Raw genomic sequence first — 16,274 nt, 5'->3', positions numbered from 1 at the left:
GAACTCTGCCAATACATAATCACTTGTAGCTCATTTAGTAATACTGCCAGCCAACCCATGAAATTCCCATATCCCCCATTCCTACTAAAGATCATGCCTAATTCCTACTCATGTAATGTGCCACATACAAACTGGAGTAAACGCATGGAATGGTTCCTGTAGAGCACACAACTAATCCCAATAACCAACAATAACTACCAAAAATAAAAAACACTAACCCTGGGACCAGGAGCAGTATGCTGTCCAGCGTAAAGGCACCAAAATGCCTCATTGGAATAATAAGTCTTATACAATGCAATTAGAATGCAGTATATAATCTACAATAAAATGAATGCCATAACACGTAGTAGTCAGACAGTCGATTGTGGTTCATACAAGATACCTAACAATTCTCTTACACTGCTTGAGACACTTTAACTCAGATAAGACAAAACTGCTAAGAGCCATATTCATCACCCAGTACTATACCAGTCCACTGCAATAAACTACTCATTACCAACTGAATAGGCACAGAATGAGTTAAAAGATATCAAATTTAGTTCAAGACTGCAGGTCTCAACTAGAAACATACTACGGCAATTTCCTGGTATTTCACAATGGCAATAAGGTACTGGGACGATTTTAGCAAAGTCCATCCCAGTAGACCTTTCCACCACTTCTCCATTTAACCAATGCAGTCTCAGGACCAGAGACCTTAAACAAACTATCTTAGAATGGGTAACCAAGGGAAGTAACCATCCAACTGGTCAGTGATCATAAGAAATGCCAAAAAGGGACCTGCAGATCTGCTCAAAACTGACTTACTGAATACCATAAACTGTGCATCTATCTCTCACACTTCATCCATCACACTGCTAAGCACTGTGTCCCATAACATGAGAACCGCACCTCGGTGGTCCTCATGCACAACATGGAATCACTTCTGAAAGAAAACCAAAGCAAAGACAACACCCCTTCAACCAAACACCCTACGTGGTGTAGCATGCTTCCCTTATAGGTAAGATTTTCATCACCTCACATACGGGTGGTAAGTGCTATCTAAAAGTTGCAGTACAGTACAATACAATTTAATCTGCAGCTGAAAATGGAGAGATAAAAGTCAGTATGACTGAAAATAATAGTTGATTTCCATCCGGATGCAACACCCTTTACCGGCCCGCACCATCTTCGAAACCACCTGCATCATTTTCAAAACCTTCCAGCACTCCCTCTTATGTACCAGACAAGCATGCCATTTCTGGTGGTTCTCACAACACTCACAGCTAGGACACGATCCAACTGCAGACTAAGAAATTTAAAAATATATAAAAAAGACAACAGGCATTTTCCAACTATGTACCCAGGACCTGGAACAACATCCCTGTATCTATCAAGACCGCCCCAATGTTGCTCAGATTTAGGAAAGAGTTGAAGAATCATTCCTTGTAACTCACTGATTTTATGCTTGCCTTAGTCTATGTACACCTCTCCGCTGCATTTTGGCTAGTTTCACATATAAAAAAAATATAATACATACATGCTTACGTACATACATACAGTTTATCCCAGTACATGCCTCATATTTTCTGTACTCTGACATGTAGAGTACTTGACAGAAAGGATATGTTATTATAGTCCATAAGGTCTTATGCTGCTTTTTTGAATATGCAGTTGAATTTCTTTAGCATGCACTTCACTTGAAGACTTTGGGCCACATGTATTACCATCAGGTTTTGTGACTCACAAATTGAGATTTTTATCAAATTGCAAATTGTGATTTTTAGCAACTTGCAACATGTGAGTCGCAAAACTTGATGTACAACAATGTCTCAGACACTGTTTGCAATTTCAAAATGGGCCGCAAGGGACCTGCCTCATTAATATTCATGAGGCGTGTTGCAATTTGCGATCCATTGGGAATGGCTGTCACTCACAGGGATAGTGGCCTGCTGGGGTCAGCAGACCACCATGTCTATGACTGCTGCTTTTTAAATAAAGCACTTAAAAAAATATAACCCGTTCTCCGTAAAGGAAAATGGGATACATTTCAAAAACATTGAAACGTTTTCTTTTAATTTTTTTTACAGTGGGCAATGGTTCGTGGAAACACTGCCTTCCCTAAAAAATGTTTTCCGCCCCCATTCAGAAAGGGGAAGGAGTCACTTAGGGACCCCTTCCTGTTTGTGAATGGCTCACCACCAATTTGAAATTGGTCATAATCTGCAAATGTTTTGTGACCGCATTCCTGGTTGCACAACATTTCTACATACCAGTGTGACTAGCTATTAAGAAGGGGCGCCTTTACACGCCCCTTCCTAATAGCAGCTCGCAAACCCTATTTTGCAAGTCAGAAATAGGTTACCGACTTGCATAGTAGGGTTGGTGTATAGGAAAATCCATTTTACTGGTAGTAAATAGCCTGATAGGCCGTTTGTGACTGTGCCTCTTCCCGCCCCTCTTCCCGCCCCTCCTCCGCGCTGACCTGCTGGGATTGAAATACGACTCACGGCCCCCGCTCCACGGGAGCCGCTCGAAGTCGCTGCAAAGGCACTTAAAAGTTATTCCCGTCTTCTGTGGGATTACTGGTGAGCTGAAAACCGGACCCTGCATTGAAGCTGCTAATTGGTTTTTGGACATTAGGGTGCGGGACTGCGAGGCCCAGGCTTCCTTGCGCTTGTGTCATCACGCGCACCTGGTGCCTCTTCCCGCCCCTCCTCTGCTCTGACCTGCTGGGATTGAAATACGACCCGCGGCCCCCGCTCCGCAGGAGCCGCTCGAAGTCGCTGCAAAGGAATCTCCTGCACCGGGCACTTAAAAGTTATTCCCGTCTTCTGTGGAATTGTTGGTGAGCTGAAAACCAGACCCTGCATTGAAGCTGCTAATTGGTTTTTGGACATTGGGGTGCGGGACTGCGAGGCCCAGGCTTCCTTGCGCTAGTGTCATCGCGCGCACCTGGTGCCTCTTCCCGCCCCTCCTCCGCGCTGACCTGCTGGGATTGAAATAAGACTTGCGGCCCCCGCTCCGCGGAGCCGCTCCGCGGGTGGCGCTCGAAGTCTATGCAAAGGAATCTCCTGCACCGGGCACTTAAAAGTTATTCCCGTCTTCTGTGGGATTGCTGGTGAGCTGAAAACCGGACCCTGCATTGAAGCTGCTAATTGGTTTTTGGACATTGGGGTGCGGGACTGCGAGGCCCAGGCTTCCTTGCACTTGTGTCATCGCGCGCACCTGGTGCCTCTTCCCGCCCCTCCTCTTCTTCCTCCATATAAGGAACGCCCATAACGCCACCGCAGAACGCGCGTGGGCGCGCCGGGTGAAGCTTGGGCCAAGGGCGGGCCCATTTGTGCCCGTTCGTGACCGATTTTGACCGGACCGGGCCCCTCCTCTTGCATTTGTCCCAAACCCCTGCCAGCTTCATCGGCTTCACATGGCTGGACGTGAAACGAGGAGCAAGACCTTGCTAGCCGGAGGTTCTACAGTCGGAGGTATTTAAAAATTTCTCATTAGAGCCAATACAATCATAGACACTGAAATAATGTCCTTGAAAAACGCCTGTCCAAAGAACTGTTGGTCATCAAGAGATCCTCCCTGGGAACAATAGCTAATGCCAAAACCCCTGAAAGGCCCATCGATACCGTTACCAGCAATGTGGCTGGCCAAGCTTCCATATCTGAAGTTGACAAACAGGCTTCACTGGACTTGGACATCTTGGTTAATGAAATACTTCCTGAAATTGATTTAGTCCTTGATAATAATGTATCCATTTCTTCTGAACTTGATGATACTATTAATAACACTCTGTCACAGGGGGTTAAAGAAGGGGCTACCTCAAAACGCAAGAGGACCTACAATAAGAAAGCCGGTAGAAAGTCTAAATCAGCGAAGTTACAACATGACACCATCCCCCCTCCAACTAGTTCAACCCAACCCCTGCTTAGGAACGAGGTATCAATGAAAGTTTGGGTGCCCTATTCAAATCGATCCTTTTTCCCCTAGAGACCAAAATGGAGCGAATAGAACTCAGACTATCAAATATAGAGAAAGTCACAGCTGCCATACTGGCTAATTCCAACAAGCCCAGTAACCCGAGTACCTTGCCAACTACCCTTACTATCCCTGGTCCCTCACTAGTTAAAGAGGCCTTAATTCTAACCTGACCTCCCGTAGGCCCCCAGGACCCCAACCAGGTTAATAATGTACCCCCGCAACAAATATCTGGGCTGCAACTAATTAATGCTAATGCAAATGGGTTAACGGTTGATAGTCAAATAGGTTCCCCAGCCAAAGAACTTAGAGCCCCTAGACCACGTTTGCCAGACCTTTCACTTGAAGCAAATCGTTTTATGGTAGTCTTAGCAGGAGCTCCTACCCTGGAAGCTGGAGAAGCCGAAACCTTTAATTCCCTAAAAAGCAAAGTTGTTAGGTGGCTCAACTGGAATAGACCGCTCCCGGCCCACCTCCACAATGAAATTATCATGGTAAGAAGGGTGCCTTGGCTGGGTAAAACTGTTAACACCATAAATGGAGATTGCATAACGGTGAGTTTCAAGAGACCCCAGAACCGTCTCGCATATCTGTGCGGGCTTTAATCGATCCTTTGACTCCACCATCCAGACCCTTCCAGTGTCCTTTTTCTTTCCACCTAATTATATGAATCATGGTAGAGGTAGAGATGACTGGACCAGGGTTGAGCGGAGGGGTAGACAAAGAAGATACGATGTAAGACCGGTTATGCCGCCCCAGTATGCTCCCTTTTGGGATTTTAATTGGTTCAGTTGTCTAGATGGTCTAGATGGAGTTGAGTGACTATACCCAGCCATTGACTCAAGATTTTCCCTCCCTGACACTGGTAATGGTTTATTGGCCGGAGAGGTTGAGATAAATGAAATGTCCCCTGTAGAGTGCTTGCCAATGGCTGAAGCCCCTATGAAGTTACCTTCTCCTACCACTATTAAACTCCTGGAGCTACCCTTGGAAGCAGACCCAGCGGATACCCACCTCCCATTAGTCTCTTTGGATATATCAGAGGAGCCGCTACCAACCACAGTGCTCCCAAGTGTCCTTGGATTCGCAGAGCCTGTCTCTTGTCCACCTGGTTTCAAAATTGTGAGCTGTAATATCGCCGGTTGGCGACAGAAGGTGTCGTCTCTGGGCTGGATGGAATCCATCTCCAAGTTTGACATCCTCTGTTTACAGGAGACCTGGTCTGCGACATATATCCATTTTGACGGCTTTGTGTCCTACAACTGTCTAGCGCAAGAGTCCACTATGGGTAGGGCAAATAGTGGGCTCGTAATTTTACTGTCTGTGAACTTCCCAGTACGTGTGAAATCCCATTCTACTGTAGGATTCCATTCAGAAATTCTAAGGTTGGAACAAAGAGGGGGCCGTGATACTTTGTTAATTAATCACTACAACAATATGTTTGATTCCACGAGTACTTGTGTTGTAGATGAACTTGAGACAGCTGTTAAAAAAATGTGTAGAGATACCCATAAGCCTTGTGATATCATCCGGGGAGGTGATTCAATATCCGGATTTGTCCCTACTTTTTTACAAATGTATGTGGGTTTGACGGGGATAACGGGGAGAGCCGGGCCCATTTTATCCACACTCCTTATGGCGACTCCCTTAATACCCTTTTGTTAAATATTGATTTGCTAATCCACCAACCTGCCACGGATAAAGAGGGTAATATTGCACCGACTTTTGTTGGGAGGAATTCAGCCTCCGTCATTGATCACTTGCTGATATCGGTACATATTGCCCCACTCTGTACGGTCCCTAACATTGTTGATTTTGGTATTAGTGATTACAATGCCATTACTATGTCGACTTCCATCTGGGGGACTATGTCTAGTTTTAAGTGCAGGATTGTTGATGAGATCACCCCTTGCAGGCAAAAAATGGTATTCAGATTAAATGGTGTGGGGACAATTCTGATAAACTGCTGCGGAAAATAGTGGGAGCAGGTTCCGAAGAGCTACTCCACTGTCTTGACGATGATGCTGCCCCCTGGTGCATTATCGCCGATTTTGAGAAACTCGGCGATATAATTAAAAGGTCCCTCACTATTACAAAGGGTATATCCAAGAGGGCAGCTTTAGGTTGGTTCGACAGAGCCTGCACAAATTCGTTAAAAGAACTAAAGAGGGCATTTTCAAGCCACCCTAGAGACAGGGATGCCGTTACACTTCTTAGGGCGACCTATAAACACCAGTTGACCCGTAGAAAAAAGGAGCTTAGGGAGCAAGCCTGGGACAACCTGACCAAAGCGGCGGAGCTGCGTGACAGTAAGTTATTCTGGAGTACTGTCAACAGCCCATTCCTCCAAAAGGAGGAATTCCCAGTTTTAACTGCCCATGTTAGTGAAGATAGCTGGGTCCAATATTTTACAGGAATCTTTGATCCGGCCAGGGAGGATCAGGCTTGTCTTAGTGCTGCTATTATAGGATTTAAACAACCCCTGGGGATTACACTACAGGAAGTAGATAATGCCATCCGTAACAGCAAGGGGGGGAAGGCCCCAGGACCGGACGGAGTTCCGGTCGACCTGTATAAAACTGATCTGGCACTATGGAGCCCCCTCCTGACCCAGGTGTTTAATGCCTCCGTCAACGATAGTACTCCCTCTACCTGGAGTGAATCCATAATTTTGCCGATTTATAAGAAGGGAAATAGAGGAGAGGCCAAGAACTACCGCCCTATCTCCCTTCCTGATTCCTTGTTAAAAATTATGAGCAGGGTCCTACTGTTACGACTGGAGGATTGGGTTGAAGCCAATAATATCCTTGCGGACTCCCAATATGGTTTCTGGAAGGGTCTCGGCACAATCGAGCAGTGTATTAATTTAGATCTTATCATAGGGAAATACACCAAAGCTAAACAGGGCTCTTTATTTCTTTGCTTTGCAGACCTCTCCAGTGCCTTTGATCTGGTGGATCATACTCTCTTGTGGTCCACCTTACTCGAAATGGGAGCCCCGGCAGCTATAACTTATTTCCTGGCTAGACTTTACAACATGTTGTCAGCACAGATCCGCTATGGGCAAGCGGGGGAATGCACAAAGAAGATCAAGGTTGAATCCGGCATTAGGCAAGGCCCCGCTGCTTTTCTCCCTTTTTATAAATTCTATGGAGTCCGACTTGAAGAGGGTCCAAGCCGACGCTCCTCAAGTTGAGGGCCAACCAATGCCGGTACTGCTTTATGCAGACAATACTGTCCTACTTTCGAGAACTCCAATAGGTCTTCAAAAACGTATGAATCACTTTTATGATTTTATTCAGGGGAGGAAATTAAAAATCAATAATTCTAAAACTTTTATCATGGCTTGTGGGAAAAAAGTGAATCAACTTAAATCATTCCAGTTCAAGGAACATCGAATTGAGGTTGTGGACAAATTTTGTTATCTGGGTATAACTTTTAGTAACAGTGGGTCGTGGGCCCCAGAGCTACTCAATGTCAAGGCCAAGATGGGAAAGGGGTCCTCAGGAGTATTTTGTTTTGCTTCTAAACTAGGCAGTCGCCGCATCCCTGATATGTTGAATGTCTACCGGCACAGATGTGCTTCAATTGCCCTCTACGGCTCAGGAGTGTGGGAACATTGTAACCAAGGGGAACTGCAAGTAGCTGAAAACGTATTCCTTAAGAGACTCCTCTGTCTCCCTCCCTTGGCATCCACAGAACTAATCCATAAAGAGGTGGGGCAAGAATACTTGACTGACCTAACAGGATTGAGACCCCTTATGGCATGGAGGTCAATCTGGGCTAAAGACGAAACTGGATTTACCAGCCGAATAATAGTGGAGAAGCGTGGCTCAGTGGTTAGAGGCGGCAGACCCGGAAGCTGAGATCGGCCGTGGACCAGGGTTCGATTCCCCGCCTTGGCGGGTCTCGGGCTCAAAAAATTCCATGGTGTCGACAATTCTCGCTCCGGTGCCTACTCGACTCACGGGGTCACACTCTGCGACTCTGGGCAATAGCTTGCTTAATCTCCACTACGGCCCCTGCCTGGCTTTCACCTTGTGGATACCCGGCCGGGGTATCTCACAGGGGAATACCAGGACGGGTTCCCTAAGCAAGCGCCTTGAGGCCCCTGGGTTAAAGTGCGCTATATAAATCGAAACACATTTACATTTACATAATTCAAGACTGTCTTCGCTAGGGCAAAGTCCGCCAGATCCCCTGGTTAAAATATGTTTTAAAATCCTATAAGGAAATTTTTGATTTGGATGTTCACAGTGACCCCTTTTGTGCCATCAATATACCTAAACAGGAGGTCAAAAGTGTTTTTTTGGGGAACAAATCTAATAGGCGTAAAGATCAATGTAGCTATTTTACAACTCATGTTTTTATTTATCCAACAAGGAGGAAGGTTATGGCATGCCTAAGTATTTAAAAGTAATTACCAAACAGTCACACCAGTTTGGTCTTACAAGGCTGAGATTAGGCATTGTTCATAACCTGGTGGCATTCCCAAGGATGAAATCCTATACCTCAACTCCATGCCCGTGTGATGGTACCGCCAAACAGAGCACGTTGCACTTTATGCTAATTTGTCCACTATATATGCACCTTCGTATTTGTTACCTCAAACCTCTTTTTAAGAAATACTCTGTGTTTACAACTGCTACTTCCATGAGATTACTTTTTGCACTTGCTACCTCGGATATCTGTTTTTTTACTGCAACCTTTATTTTAAAGTCAGTGTCCTTTAGAAAAAGCCTGGAATTTTAACTTTGCCTTTTGTATAATTAGTTGCTGCTAGGTCCATGGTATTGCCTCCATTCGAGTTGTCCCAATTCTTGTAATACATTGTAATTCTTTTACCTTGTAACAATTTTAATGTGACACTTTTAATTCTGTGTGCTTTTATGATTGTTTATTGAATAATTGAATAAAGCTTATGAACTGAACTGAACTGACTGCTAAAATGTGTCATACATCTGGCCGATAGGCTGCAGTGAATTGCTCACTATGACTCTTCAAAAATCAATAGAGAGGGCAATGCTTTTTTCCACACTAGCCAAAGAGCCAGAGAGTTCCTTTCAAATTGCCACATTTTTCTCTTCATATCCTAGCTGGCCTAACCAAACCCTTAGACCTGAAGTCAGGTCGGGAAATTAATTCTGATCCATGCACACAACGATTTCCTCAGAAAATGGAATTTTGAGTTTACAGTAAACACTACATCCCTCTCGATTTCTTCTGACAATTTTCATCAGGTCAAGTTTCCCTAAATTTATAGGAGGAAACGTGTGGCAAATCTCCAATATACAAGGCAATAGGTGCAGTAAAGACTTCTTTCTGGGTGTAATTACTGGTTTCCCATGGCAAGTGAGCAATCAAAGTTATTGCCCACACCTAATATATTTCTCTCTGTGCTTACACATGACGGGCATTGGCGGGCACCCCTTTTTGGGACCAGACCTTTTTTTAGACTCAAAGTAGACAGTGAAATGCAGAGTAGGGAGAAAAAAGGAGGACAAGAAGGAAAATCAGGGATTAAGGAAAGCATGCAAAAATCAGGAAAATAGATCAGAAGTGAAGAACAGTGAAAAAAAAGAGAGGCATGAGGTAAAATCAAGACTAGGCAGCCATGAAATTCAGCAACCCTAGCATTCTGCAATGAACCAACCGCAGGCTCCTAAGAATGTCTTTGGGCTCGACAACCTATATTTTATAGATTAAGTACTGGAAGCACCACTGTTACTATCAAGCCAGTTTTGTGTGGAAAGTGAAAGAGATGCAGTACAACATGGATGTGGTAAAGTTGTAATCATGCATGTGTGGTAGGTACATTCATTTGTGAAGAGAAGAAAAGTTCACTGTCAAATAGTATGCTGAGGTGCATAAGTTCTGGACTGGTGTTAACGGCGCCCTGAGGAAAGATGAAGCAGCCATGGATTCACAACAAAGCTAATTTAGCTGTGTTAAGTGCTGGACTTAATCTAGCAATTTCCCCTTCGTGTCATGCCCCGGGATCCCTCTAGTGTTATGTGGTAAATCTGGGTGCCGTCAGCATGTAGCTGAGGGCTAATGTGGTGGGTATCTAGGATGCTGGCCATTTATGAGTTTAAGAGCCAAAATGAAAGTCTGTCAGAAGATTCTTGGATTCCAGGTGGGCGGTGAGTACAGCATACTACAACTTCTGCAGTTATTGCTGTACAATGTAGGTCGCCAGTGGGTGTATAGTTTGTCAAAAGTTCGGCATCAGAATTTGGCGGGTTCAACAATGATGTAAGTTTGCATGTTTGAGATGACAGGATTATTACTGCTGTATAATTACAGTTTGATGAGCTTGATGAGCTTAGTGAATAGAGAGAAGTGTGAAGGAATTAAACAAACCGTAGATTGATCGCATTAGCATTTGTGGACAACTGTGGGTGTGGATATTTCAGAAGCATGGTAGATGCCACTTGATAAATTCTTCCTGGACCATGAAGAATCTGTAGGGAAATAAATACCTGCCGTGCTTGTCTCTCTGTTTGGCTGGAGGCAGGTCGTGGGCATTAAAAAGCCATTTTGCCCTGATGGTGTTAATCTTGCGGAAGGAAGGAGGCCCTCATTACAGTAGTCAGGACACAAATGGATTCACCCTATAGTATTGCACAGGGAGAAAATTATTGCATAAAGGAATTCCTCTGCACGGGTTCTCAGAGCAAAAGGGCTGAGTGGACCATTTTCCAACATTGCCATTTGGAAAACCCATGCCTCATTGGCAGACTCCCAAAGGAAGGATGGAACGCCATTGAGCAACTGCACTTGCCAGTGTTTTCCTGAAAGACCTGACTGTGCCATACATGTACACCAAGAGTTAGAAGAGCAGAAGGCTGATCTGATCTCTGAAGGTATGTACTTTCAATTTGCCATCAGGAGCCTTCTGGGAAATAATGCCTCAGAATGGGGGGCTTGGGGTGGCATTAAAAGAATGTCCACCCCCGGGCAACTTTGGGCATGTGGTTTCGCCCAGAGCGAGCGGGTGCAGGCAAGGTGCCTGCTTTAGAATGCGGCATTTTCAAACGCCGGGTTCTAATTGATACCAGTTGGGGGCCTGTAGTGAGGTAGGCAGGCAGTGAGCTAATTTTGTGCCACTCCTGAGTGAATTATTTCCACTTTGGGAGGCTTGTTTGTTTAGTTAAGGATGACTGAAGCAAGTGGTAAGGTGAGGGAGGCGCTGAGAGTGTTATGCGGGGCAGGGAGGGAAGATTTATTGGCCCCTGGGGTTTTAGGTCAAGCCTGGACTAGTTAGCTCTTAAAAAGAGGGCTTCCTCTGAAGGGGTGTCTGCAGCAGTGATTGCCTGCACATTGTCAGACAGTTCCCCTGAGGTGGTGCCTTAAAGAATAAATAATTCTTTAAGTAAAATGTCTAGGGAGGCTCCCCTGCTTACTTCTATACAGCAGCCAGCTCCTCCTGTTGTGGTGAAGTGTAGAGGGAGGGCTCGCACACGCTCAGTCAGGGGCAGAGGGGCTAAGAAGCCAACCTCTTTTAAAGGGATATCCAGGATTTCTGAAGGCGCTGGCTTTGCTAACAGTGAGGCGTTGGCGCCATCTAGAGGAGAACTTCAGCTAAGCAATTCTGGAGATGTTATGAATTAATTTTCCGGAGAAGTGTCTTATAGTCATGACATTCCTATATTTGGTACAAAAATGTTATTATCTAAGGTTGGGGTGTCTGCTTCTTGTGAGAGGCCACTTTCGCCTGTCTTTTCTTCTGATACTAGTAATTTATCTGAGAGTGGTTAATTTTTACCAAACGTTGTTCCTTCAAAGGTTGGTGCAAGTAGCCTTCCTGTTGTTTCTTATGTCTTAAGCTCCTTGAATTTCCCTGTTAGTGAGATGAGTAGGGCTAGTGATTCAACCTCTGATGTTGGTGGCACAGATATAAGCTCTGTTAGGGCAGCTAGTGAGCCTCCTGGAGCGGGTAGGTGGGTTTGGATTGAAGGGAAGGCAAAAGGCCGTCTTGGGGTGCCTGACAAATTTCAAGAACCCCACATGTCTGCAGGTAGTGGCGACTTGCAGGCCAACTCTGCATCAAAGCTGCAGAAGGGCATCAGGCGCAGCGCACCGCCGTTGAGCAGGTTTCCAGCATCTTGCTCGCCTTTTGACACTCAAGAATAAACTGCTGAAGCAATTTTTCCAACTCCTTTACCTAATTATATGCTCTCCCAGTTAAAAAAAACAGTGAACTTGATGCTTTTTGATGGTGGTGTGGGTGATGGGGCTCAGCCTTCATGTAGTGGGGCTGCACAGGGGTTACATGATAACGATGAAGACGATTTATCCGATTTATAGGAGGGTGAGATTGCTAGTCAAGAGGACCTTTCTAACAACTGTTTTCTTTCCAAACAGGGGGGGCTTGTTAACCAGATTTCTCGAGCTAATGTTTTGCAGATGCAAGAATCGGAGAGAAATTGGAAACAGCTAGAGCGGTCTTCCAAGGCATCTGACTGTGTAACTACAGGAAGACATGCAACGCTGGACAAGCCCCTTCAAGCAGGTGAGCAATTCACTAACACTCATTCTCAATCCAATGTTAGAAAACATAAAGCTGTCACAGTTCCCGGAAAAGCCACGGATGCTAAGGGTTGTTGTCTTTGTGAATTGATAAAGTTACAAGAGTGGGTATCCCCTAAGATAGATACAGTTCGAGACAAGGCACCTGGCTCAATGTTTCAGAGGGAAAAGGATAACAAGGACAAAACCACAAGTTTAAAACGGTTGCCCTATATGGGGTTGTCCATGCCATTAGATTAACATTTCAATAAGCAAACTAAAGATAAGATTTGGGACGGGGAATTTGTAGATGTTTTTAAGTTGCTGCATAGAGAGCTCCAATCCAAGGAAGGTTTTCAGGGAGGAGGCATGGGAGCTGGCAAGGAGACCCAGGGTTCCCACTAACATTGATTCCTGGACCTCAGCCTTTCTGATTTTTGCAAGCGTTTACTGTGAAAAGGCCGTTCGGTCTCAATTTTCAAATATTTGGATACAATTAGAAAGGCTCAGGCCGAATTTGGAGGTTTTGCATGGCTACATTACGACGAGGAGTTCAGAGCTTGTCTGGTGTTAGTTCCTGAAAAACCTTGGGCGTGAAGTGGACAATGAGTTATGGGTATAGTGGATGAATCCCCAGAGGCTTCCTCCTACATTGCATACCGTCAGTGGGCTGGCTGTTACCCGTCGGCCCTTTTTTAACAGACCCACTCTGGGAGGGGTGGGCTCATGGGCTAAACCCGCAGCGTTTGCCATAGGAGCCTGTGGGAATTTTAACCGGGGTCTCTGCCAAAAGTATCCATGCAAATACAGGCACGAATGTTCAAAATGCGGTGGCAAACACGCAGTGTTGCAATGCTTTAGCGAACAAAGCTCCAACTTTCCTACCGGTCACGGCAGAGGAAGAGGTGCCCCTGTCCAGCCTCCTTTCAAAGGCGGTTACACCAATTGATATTCCCAACTTATGTCATTGGCTCAGGTTTTACCCTTTAAGGGTAAAAAGCTTTAAGATTGGAGTGGGGGCTTAAGGAGGGTTTCAAGCTAGGTTATCAAGGTCCAAAGCAACGCAGGTTTGCACCAAATTTGAAATCAGCAAAGCAATTCCCCCAAGTAATTGCTAACAAGTTATACTCTGAAATTGCCTAAGGTAGGATAGCCGGCCCTTTCTTTTCTTGGCCCCTTCCCAATCTTATTGTTTCCCCTTTAGGAGTGGTTCCCAAGAAGACGCAGGGAGAATTCGGTGTGACTCAAAACTTGTCCTGGCCTCAAGGAATGTCTATAAAAATTTCATAGCCAGAGAAGACACTATAGTGCAATTCACTTCAGTGGACGTAGCTTTGGATCTGGTTAAAAAGCCGGTTCACTTAGCCAAATGCGATATAAAATCAGCCTCTAGGTTGCTCCCAGTCCATTCCCAAGACTTCGAGTTACTGAACATACATTTTCAAGAGCATTTCTTTGTTGACAAAGTGTTACCTATGGGGTGTGCAGTCTCCTGTCAACTGTTTTAAGATTTTAGCTCTTTCTTACAATGGCTTTTCTCATTCAGGTCAGGTTACATGCGAGTGTCTCATTATTTGGACGAATTTCTTTTTGCCAGTCAAAAGGGCTCACAGCAGTGCAGCAAGGCACTCAAATTTTTCTAAACAGTAATGCAAGAATAAGGCGTGCCATCGGCAACAGAGAAGACATGGGTCATATTTCTAGGTATAGAATTAGATACAGTCAAAATGGAGGCCAGGTTACCAATTGTAAAAGTACAAGAAATTGTTCAGTTGCTGGACCATGCTAAAGCGTCACATAAATGGACTCCATTTGAGATACAATGTCTATTGGGGCATCTGAACTTTGCCTGCAGAGTAGTAAAAGCCAGGAGATCCTTTTGCAGGAGGTTGGGTTTTACCATGGGTGGTGTGTCATTACCGCATCACAGGGTCAGAGTATCTCTTTACATAAGATCAGATTTCGAGGTCTGGTTGATGTTCCTGCACAGTTTTAATGGTGTTCCTATCAGGTCTGTTGACGAACATTTTGTTTGGTCCATACACATTTTTTCTTATGCTTCAGGAGTTAACGGTTTTGTCCTTTTCTGGGATGGAAAATTGTGCGCTGAGCCATGGCCTCTGCACTGGGTTATTGAAAAGCACAGCATTGCATTCTTTGAATTTTTCCCCTTGACAGTAGCACTGTCAGTCTGGGGCAAGTTCTTAGCTAATATATCTGTGATTTTTACGTTGATAACAGAACTGTAGTTGATCTCGTCAGTGCTCAGAGAGCCAAAGAAAAACACCTGCTTCAATTGTTGCAGATGCTTAATGTGTTAAATAACTTTTAGAGTTAAGCATATTCCTGGTCTGGACAATAATATAGCAGATGCGTTTTCTTGTTCTCAGTGGCAGAGATTCCGTGGTTTGGCACCCACAGCAGATCCAGAAAAGACTCCAATTCCTCAGGAGCTACGGTTGCTAGCAGATTGAAGATAAGGATGTTGGTGGAAAATGAGGAGCGAGGCAAGATGGCGACCGCACTGGTCGCGTGAGCTAGCTGCTCCTGCCAGACCTCGTGAACTTTGGCATCTGACCGCTGAAAACGGGAGGCTGAAAGCCGATGGAATATGTTAAACTGCTACCGAATGAAATTTATGGACTTGAGGATTGCAATTAAAACTGTCTCCGAAATTTAAGTTCTGTACGCGGATGTGCTCACCTTCGGGATCGGCGTTGATTGCGGCTGGAGCAGGGCTGAGGAGACTGCAGCGGCTGCGCTGGATACGGTGGGTGGGTCTAGCTAGACGGCACACCTGCAGCAACCACAGAACTGGTGTTGGCGTTTCAGATTTGAAAATGAACGCGAACAAAGACACGGCGAGCTTGACGGACCCAGCAAGCAGTCAAGAAATGCCTCCCAAAGGACAAAGGGGCCGGGGGCAGGTTATCCCTGGAGTCGAGATGCAGGGGGAGCGCGAGAATCAGGGAGCAGATAATGCAACACCTACGCGTAATACTGCAAGTAAAGGCATTAATCGAGCGGAGGCGGTTAATGAATCTGAAAGAGTTGGAAAAGGCAATCCTCGACTGCAAGAGAAGGATAAGGAGACTGCAAAAGTGACTAGAGGTATTCCTGAACTCTTTAACTCAATGAAAAATAAGGAGTTTTCAAAAGGAACTAAGCATATTTTGAGTCAAGATTCTGTTAGAGACTCTGTGCCTGTAGAATCTGTTGATGCTTTGATAGAGCGTGTTGAGACTGGGCAGGGTTTACAAGGAGGTCCTGGCAACCTGGTGTTAAATGATGTGCAGTTAAACGACGATGTTGAGGAGAATGGAGGGCAGCTTGAAGAGAATGTGACAGAGTCTGCAGAGACAGGCTTGATACAAGAGGCGGCTGCGAATGGTAACTCTATTGCTGGCACCCCCGTCAAGTATATTGAAAGCACAGACTCAGTAGATTTTTACTCTCTTTCAGAGCATTCCATGTCATCCACTGAGGATCTTGCTCAACAGTATGCAACGCAGATGAGTATGGCTGAAGGAAGCCTTAATAGCAGCTTTGAGGCTGAAGAGCATGGATCTGAGCATACGAATGGTCAGACAGTACGTCGATTGCGGCTGACACAGGAAGGAGCTTATGATCGCACAGGAGCCGCATCTCTGTCTGGAGAAGAGGCAAATGAAGAGATATCACTTGATCTTATATATAAGACTATGATGCTGCACAGAGAGGAGCATAGACAGGACAGTTTAAGAATACAGAATTCATGCAAAAAACTTCAAAATTCAGTCAGGCGTTTGGCTAAGTCGCATTCA

Source organism: Lissotriton vulgaris, chromosome 3_1 (assembly GCF_964263255.1).
Source record: "Lissotriton vulgaris chromosome 3_1, aLisVul1.2, whole genome shotgun sequence".
NCBI lineage: Eukaryota > Metazoa > Chordata > Amphibia > Caudata > Salamandridae > Lissotriton > Lissotriton vulgaris.
This window is presented reverse-complemented; position numbering follows the sequence as displayed.